Raw genomic sequence first — 9,406 nt, forward strand, 5'->3', positions numbered from 1 at the left:
TTATTGCCTACACTAATGGCCACCGAATTGCAAGGAAGATATGATCACTCTGGAGAGGGTATAGAGAGGAGATTTACAAGGATAGCGCCAGGACCAGCCAATTTTAACTATGAGGAATGATTGAATGGGCTGGGCTTTTTTTCTTTGGATCAGAGGAGGCTGAGGGGTGCTTTAATGGAGGTATAACATTATGAGGGGCCGAGAAAAAGTAGATAGAAAGGACTAATTTCTCTTCCCAGGGGGATCAATAACCAGGGAGCATAGATTTAAAGTAATTTTTGGAAGGTTTATAAGGGATTTGAGTTGAACTTTTCACCCAGAGGCTGGTGCAGGCCTGAACTCACTGGTTAATAGGATGGTCGAGGCAGAAACAACCATCGTATTAAAAGAAACTTGGACGTGAACTTGAACTGCCTTAACCTACAGGGTTACGGACCAAACGCAGCAATGTGGGATTAGGCTGGATAGCTCTTTTTGGCCGCCACAGAGACGATGGGCCGAAAGGCCTCCCTCTGCGCCGTGAATTCTCTATTTATTTACTTAAGTTCAAAAATTTAAATTCCTTTGTTGTCTTATTTGCCAGAATCTTTTAACGAGCTTTGCTGAAACGGCCAAGGTTGATTTCAAGCATTGTTTCACGATTAAACTCGAAATCAGCACTATCTCCTTCAAAAACATCACACGTTTCTTATGGTATAAATTATTGCTATAAATAGTAACAGTAATACTTCATAAGATTAAATCTCACACACGCTTCTGCATTGTGTTATAAAGCTATAATAATAGCAGATGTGCCCTTTCCATACCAATGCTGTTCCACCTCGTTATTGTTGTTTGGGACAGGCTTCATCCTGTAAAAGCAATTTCTTAATATTTTAATTATGCCAAAAATATTGACATTGGTTCCAGTTAATATTACGATTACATTGGAGTGAAGTGGTGTTGCCAACAAGAAGATTAATTTGGAGTTATTTGATTTTATTGTAATTTTCAGCGGTACATTTAAGTACATCTATTTCCATATGGGCGGGAAGGAGTTTTCCTCCGTGAGTTTAGTGCAGCGACAATTAAACCGTTTCATGTAAACGCTGTTTATGATTTCCAACACCAAACCTATAAAGGATAGCCCATCACTACTCTTCCATGAAACACTAAAACACGTGTATTTCAGCATTTTCTGCATATCTTATCCGAATGTTGTTTTCTATATGTTCATATCAAAGGACAGATTAGCAAAGAAATATAAACCACGCAAATTTTGAAATGTTTGATTGTTTATATTTTTGACTGCACAACCACAAATGCAAAATTGACGCAATGATTTTTCGAGACATCCTAGCTTTAAGGAATGCTCAGAAGCTTGGTTGGATGCATGTGATCATTTTTCCGTCTACCAATCAGAAGCTGCAGTATGACTGGAGATCCTGGCTGCCCCCTTCCCTTCCCATCCAGCAGTGCGCAGTTGCAGCCACAGTTCAGTGTGGAACCTCGGGTCGCGCAGCTTTCTAAGCGGCGTTGCACTCGAAACCAGCGGTGAATATTTAGAGAAACAAGAAGGTCGGCACAGAAGTAATGTCAATATATTAAAAAGCGCAGGTAGTTGGGTATAAGATGCTTCTTCCGTTACAGATCATATATTAATTCGAATGAATTATTGAAGCGAGCATTCGCGCTGAAACAATTGGAATGCTTTGTGCTGGAAATGAGACATTATAAACGACATTGGCTGTTAAAATGGCCACTATTGTTCTGCGTGTTCTTCTTCTGGGATCTAATTTCTGGACAGATTCGCTATTCAGTTCCTGAGGAGCTGCAGGTGGGTGCCTTTGTTGGGAATATCGCAGATGATTTGGGTTTAGACGTGGAAAAGCTCTCAGCTCGCAGTTTTCGTATTGTGCCCAGGCCCAGGAAGCAGTATTTCGACTTAAATTTGAACAATGGTAATTTATTTATTAAGGAATATATAGATAGAGAACAGCTGTGTGGGGCGAGCGCTACGTGTGTGTTATCTTTAGAAACAGTGATCGAAAACCCTTTCAGTTTGTACGATGTTGAAGTGGAGATTCTCGATGTAAATGATAACGCTCCTACCTTTCCAAAAAAACAATTCCGCCTTGAAATCTCCGAGATGGCCGCACCAGGAACGAGCTACGCCCTTCAGCGCGCTCACGACCCAGACGTAGGAACCAACTCCCTGCAATCATATCAGCTCCTTCCAAATGAATATTTCGCTTTAAAAGTTGAGAGCCGAAATGGGAATGAAGACATGCCAGTGTTAGTTTTGAAGAGGCCCCTGGATAGAGAAAAAACATCTAGCCACATGTTAGTCTTGTTTGCCAAAGACGGGGGGGTCCCTGAGCGGTCCGGAACTGCTCAGATAATTATCAGTGTACAAGATGCCAACGACAACACCCCTGTGTTCCCCCAGCCAGTTTATAACGTCAGCCTGTTGGAAAATGCACCCAAAGGAACATTGGTAATGAAGCTAAATGCCACTGATTTGGACGATGGTTTCAATGGAGAGATTATGTATTCTTTTAGTAACCATGCCTCCGCTAGAGTCCGTGAGCTGTTTAGTCTGGATTCCAAAACTGGTGACATCAGAGTCAGGGGAAACTTAAACAATGAAGAAAACAATGTTTTTGAAATAAATGTACAAGCAATGGACAAGGGAGCTACCGCAATTCCTGCTTATTGTCATGTGTTGGTTCAGGTTATAGATATAAATAATAACTCCCCTGAGGTGACTGTTTCCACCTTGTTCAGTCCAGTTCCAGAAGACTCGGTGCCCGGGACGGTTGTAGCTCTGATCAGTGCAACAGACAAAGATTCAGGAGAAAATGGACAGGTAAAATGTCAGGTCACAAATAACCTTCCTTTCCAACTGGATTCATCCTCCAAGAAATACTTAACGTTACGTACACAACAGATACTTGATCGCGAAAATATCTCGAGCTACGAAGTCACTGTCCTCTGCAGTGATTCAGGATCTCCTCCTCTCACATCCAAGAAAGTCATCCTGGTAAAGGTTTCGGATATAAATGACAACGCGCCACGCTTTGCGCAACCTTTATATCCAGCTTACGTGATGGAGAACAATGCTATTGGAACATCTATCTTTTCAGTGACAGCTTTTGATCCAGATTTAAACCAAAACTCCCGACTAAACTATTCCATCACGCCGAGTCAGGTTCAGGGTGAATCAGTGTTCAATTCCGTCCATATCCAATCAGAAAAAGGAGTCATATTTGCTCAAAGATCTTTTGACTACGAGAAACTCAAAAATTTTCAGTTTGATGTTGAAGTTACGGATTCTGGAGTTCCACCGCTATCCAGCAAGGTCTCTGTGGATGTAATTGTCCTTGATCAGAATGACAATGCTCCCGTGATCGTGCATCCACTGCCCGAATATGGATCTACAGTAACAGAGACTGTGTCACGATTCGCAGAACCAGGCTATCTAGTTGCTAAGGTGTCGGCCACAGATGCCGATTCTGGCCAGAATGCTCGCCTCTCTTACCAGATTTTCCAGAGTACTGACCCTGGACTTTTTACCATTTCACCTGAGACAGGTGAAATCTGGACCATTCGTGACATTATGAGCAAAGATAGCACAACGCAAAGGTTGGTCATAGGTGCAAAAGACAATGGTTCACCGCCGCTTTCAACTACAATGACAATGATCTTATCACTTACAGACGGTGACACGGAAATGTTATCTGACGTGAGCGGTTTGTCTGTAGATCCTGGTTCTCTTGGTGACATCAGCTTTTTCTTAGTTATATCACTAGGCATAACCTCGTCAATTTTTCTCGTCGTTTTAATTATCCTTGCCCTTAAGGTTCATAAAAACAGAAACCGGTTTGGTGCTCAAAATGGTTACGTGAGCACGTGTTGTTGCTTCGAAGCAGGAAATTCAAATGGAATTCAAAAAGCCAGCAGAAATCTTGAAATAGTTCCGAACTATGTGGAAGTGTTTGGGGGCGATCCGCTTTCTCAAAGCTTCCGCTATGACACGTGTTCAACCTCAGGTACGGCCATGAGAGATGCCACGTTCCCTGACAAGCTTAGGTCATCAATATGCAAGAATAACGTCATGAGTGGGAATGAAGAAGTTCTCCGGAACGTCAACTGCCAAAACGCTAGAAAAATTGAGGTGAGGTACTCCTGAAAGCTGAAACATTTTTTTAATTTGTTTTTAATGTGCAGAAATCCGCTGAAGTATTGGAGCACAAGGCTCTGGTTTTGTCTACTTGATGGCAAAGAGAATTCAGATATAGGTTATAGTACCACACCTGAATTAATTTTGATATTTCTGTTGCTAATAGTTACGCAAAATCAAAGTTCCATTCGAATTTTAAACTGAGTATTCTAAGTGAAATGACGGGGGTAATAGTGTAAAATCGCAACAACGTGAAAAGATCGGTGAAAAGATAAGTTAAAAATTAGCTATAAGACACCAAGATTGGTTTATTGCAGTTCCGAAGAAGGGTCACTGACCCGAAACGTTAACTCTGCTTCTCTTTCCACAGATGCTGCCAGACCTGCTGAGTATTTCCAGAATTTCTTGTTTTTATTTGGTTTATCGTAGGTTGCATTAGCAAACAGACCGAAAGAATCAAGATATTTCACACTTTTCAAGTTCTTCCTGAGGATGAGTTAAGATACGCAATGATGTCATTGACCTGAATTTGGCAGGAAGAACGAATCATAGATATATACTTGAGGTTTCGGAGCAAGAAAAATATCAGGGCAATGAATATGCAGAGTACGAGGGGTAAAATTGACTTAAAAGCTGTGATGAACATCAGGACAGAAGGAGACCATTGAAAACCTCAAACCTTGAACCACCTTCCGATAGAACATGTCTGATCTGTATCATAACTTCGACTATCTGCCTTGCTTCCAAACCTCTGAATACTTTTGCATAACATAATATACCACTCTCAGCATTGACATTTTCAATTAACCATCCTTAACAGGATTTTAGGAAGACAGTTCCGATTCCACTGAACTGACATCATCCTGGAATGACCTGGCTCTAATTATTCAGGTCATGCCCCATCGTTTAGGACCCTACTACCAGAGGCAATAGCTTCTCTCTATTTACCGTTTTAAAGCCTTTACTCATCTTAAACATTTCAGTTGGACCGCGTGATATTTTACATTCAAATGAATATAAGATTGATCTATGCAATCTGTGTTCATAACTTAACTCTTTTGGACCCGATATCATTCTGGTGAATCTGTGCTGCACCCACTCCAAAGCCAATATATCCTTCCAGAGGCATGATGCTCACAATGGAATGCAAAACTCCAGATGGGGTCTGACCTGAGCTCTGTACAGCTATAATATAACTTCCACTGCCTTGTATTGCAGCCCTCTTCAGATAAAGACCAACATTCAAATAGGCTTAAAAGTTATTTTTAGACCTGTCCACTAGCTTTTAATGATTTATCTTGTCAGGCAAACTCCACCTGCCAAGACTGAGGCATACATTAATTTTGCCACATGAACATTAAAATTGCAAGCCCAGACATTTCATGGTAACAGACAATGTTGAAACAATGGGGATCCAGCAGTTGCTTTTCCAATCCACAGAAGTGGTCAAACCAGTTCTGGCTGGAGCTTTTGGACTTGCAATTCCAACCAAGGATGTTGAAGGGACTGTTCCATATAAGGAGCACCCTGGGAGCTTTTTGAATTTTAAACTGCCAACATAGGAATTGCCAGGGAGAACGCCTCGTGCTCATGGACTTCTCTCCTGTCTCTTGTCTGCTTGCCTGTTCATCTCTTAGGGAACGGAAACCATTGAAGACACGTAAACTCAGAAAGAGAAAAAGGTTTTCTACATGAACAAGGTTTTTAGAAGATTATTGGACCCCAACTGAACATCAGACCATATCTTCAATCAAGGACTGCAGCGAGCTGGAGAAACCATAACAAGACATTGCCTCGAACTGTTCTACTTATCTTTTCTTCTGTCTTTTCTTTCCCTAGTTGCATGTTTATATCACATGTGCATGCTAGTGTGAGCGCGTCGAATATCCATAGGTGTGAATCATATCTGAGAGTAAGTTTAAGGTTTAATAAATTTCCTTTTTCTGCTTTAAACCAAATTAAATCTGTCTCTGCTCATTTATTTGCCTGGTAATTGGAAAGTTGTGAACAAGGATTCACAAAAAGGGAGTTTTAAACACATTGTGTTTAAAATTAAACCCTGTTACAATAAGACCAGGTGAAAATAGTAACATACCCCCTAGACATACTGCTCACCTGTTCATAGCAATGTACATAAACCCTTAGATCTCTCTGCTCATCCATATAGAGTCATCAAGTCATAGAGTCGTACAGCATAGAAACAGGTAACAGGCGGCACAGTGGCGCAGTGGTTAGCACCGCAGCCTCACAGCTCCAGGGACCCGGGTTCGACTCCGGGTACTGCCTGTGTGGAGTTTGCAAGTTCTCCCTGTGTCTGCGTGGGTTTTCTCCGGGTGCTCCGGTTTCCTCCCACAGCCAAAAGACTTGCAGGCTGATAGGTAAATTGGCCATTATAAATTGTCACTAGTATAGGTAGGTGGTAGGGAAATATAGGGACAGGTGGGGATGTTTGGTAGGAATATGGGATTAGTATAAATGGGTGGTTGATGTTCGGCACAGACTCGGTGGGCCGAAGGGCCTGTTTCAGTGCTGTATCTCTAATCTAAAAAAAAGGTGCTTCGGCCCACCGCGTCCATGCCGACCATAATGCCTATCTATACTAAAACCACCAGCCTGTATTAATTCCATATCCCTCTATGTCATGCTCATTCAAGTACCTGTCCAGATGCCTCTTAAATGTTGCTACTGTTCCTGTCTCCGACAGCTCATTCTAGACACCCACTATTCTTTGTGTGAAAATTTTACCCCTTTGATCCCCTTTAAACCTCTTCCCTCTCACCTTAAATCTATGCCCTCTAGTTTTAGTCACCCCTACCATGGGAAACAGACTCTGGCTATCTACCCTATCTATGCCTCTCATAATTTTATATAACTCTATCATGTCACCTCTCAGCCTCCTTCGCTCCAAGGAAAACAAACCCAGCCTATCCAATCTCTCTTTATAACTCACGCCCTCCAAACCAGGCAACATCCTTGTGAATCTTTTCTGCACCCTCTCTAGCTTAATCACATCTTTCCTGTAGTGCGGCGACCAGAACTGCACACAGTACTCCAAATGCGGCCTAACCAACGTTATGTACAACTGTAACATGAGGTCCCAACTCTTGTACTCAATGCCTCGTCCGATGAAGGCAAGCAATCCATACGCCTTCTTCACCACCCTGTCTACCTGTGTTGCCATTTTCAGGGAACTATGTATTTGCACCCCAAGGTCTCTCTGCTCAACAACACTCCCCAGGGCCCTGCCATTCACAGTATATGTCCTGCCCTGAGTTAACTTCCCAAAATGCATCACTTCACCCTTGTGTGCGTTAAATTCCATTTGCCAATCCCTTTCCCACTTTCCCAGTTGATCTATATCCTGTTGTAACCTTAGACAACCCTCTTCACTGTCCACTATACCACCAATTTTGGTGTCATCTGCAAACTTACTAATCATGCCCCCTACATTCACATCCAAGTCATTAATATATATGACAAACAACAGAGAGCCCAGCACTGATCCCTGCGGCACGCCACGGGTCACCGGCCTCCAATCTGAAAAACAACCCTCCACTATCACCCTCTGCCTCCTATCATCAAGCTAATTTTGTATCCAATTGGCGAGCTCACCCTGAATCCCATGTGTTCGAAATCCTCAAACTTCCCACATTGAACTCAATCTGCCACAGTTTTGCCAATTATTTAATCTCTTAATGTCCTTTGAAGCTTGTTGTTCCCATTTACACTACTTACTGTGCCACATACTTTCTATAGAGAGATTACGGAGGGAGGAAGAAAGGTTTGAGACCAGTAGTGAGAGAAGGATCACCTATCCTACAACTCGATTTTCAGATGAATGCTCTGTGTCACTAACAAAACATTCGTGTTAACTCAATTTTTTGCGAACTCTTTAAGTGGATTCTCTGCACCATTAAAAAAATCGCACATTCACATAAGCTAGCTATATTTTGTTGCACTATTCATATAAAATTCAGAAACTAATAGAGAAAATATTGATTAAATGCATATCTACCACTGAAGGATCGGCCAAGATGGATTTGCAAATATTAGTTCATTGTTTATGCTACTTGTAGTTTAGTGTAGCGCTAGTTTTATGTTTGATGGTGGCAGAAATTCTAGGAAATGTATCTCCTAAGGTTGGTCTTGCATTCTGAAAGACATACAAATAATTCTACTTAATTTGAATTTTATTGTTCAATTTGTGTATTGGGAGAAGAGTAATGTTAGCATTGGAGAATTGAATAATTTTCCATTTCAAGCAATACCCATTGTGAACCAGCCCCTGGTCAGTCATAACACAGCTTAAATGCACAATATACCGTCTCTTGTTGGATTCAGTGGGTGAATTAACCTCAACTTCAAAGCACTGGTCCATAGCAGCAGTGTGATATTTCACATTACCACACTAGATTTGATGCGGTAGATTGTCAAAGCAGTGGCAAATTAGAGGGAACATTGTGCAGTGGAATTATGCCCACTGTTAATTTTGCTTAGTCTGCCTCTCATTTCGTCAGGAAGAGGTGGAATACACTCATCTCAGTATCACGGATAGATGAATTAAATAATAACATAACAGGCAATGTGCTCAATCACTGTGCAATTTCCCTAATATTGGTATCATCAGCAGACAGTGTTCCAACTGTTCACTACCATAGAACAATTATGATGTTAAGCATAATATTAAAATAATTTTAGATGTAATCGGTGGAGCACTAATGAAAAGTATTGAGTGTACTGTTTAATGTATAATTAATTAAGATGTGTATTTTTAAATGACAATTTGCAGTGGTTTGTTTTATGGCGACTTTTTGAAATTTCACTATAAGACTATTCTTGAAGAACTGCTTAGTACAGGAATGAAAAGCAGCAAGGTTACAAAACAAAATGCTTGCATTTTTATTACACAGCAATTAATTCGGACAAATGATTGCGAAGGTAGTCTACTTAATGATACGTTGATTAAAGCAATTGGTTAAATCTTTGAGTTCCGCTTTTCACTAAAGGAAAGCTGAAATGTGACTAAAGATCATAACACCGCGCTTTTGCAATCCGCAGTACTATATCCATTGCAAAACTAAATGGCGAGTTGCGCAATGTTCGATTAGTATGAATCTAATGCCTTGGAGAAAATGACAGAAATAATCATTTCAGCATTCAAAAAAGTGCCGGTATTTTAAAAAGGGCATCTCTTCCAGGAAAAATGCAGCCATGAACTTTATGCCAAGGATTGTCAGAGCGCTT

The sequence above is a fragment of the Heterodontus francisci genome, chromosome 12 (genome assembly GCF_036365525.1).
Source record: "Heterodontus francisci isolate sHetFra1 chromosome 12, sHetFra1.hap1, whole genome shotgun sequence".
Lineage (NCBI taxonomy): Eukaryota > Metazoa > Chordata > Chondrichthyes > Heterodontiformes > Heterodontidae > Heterodontus > Heterodontus francisci.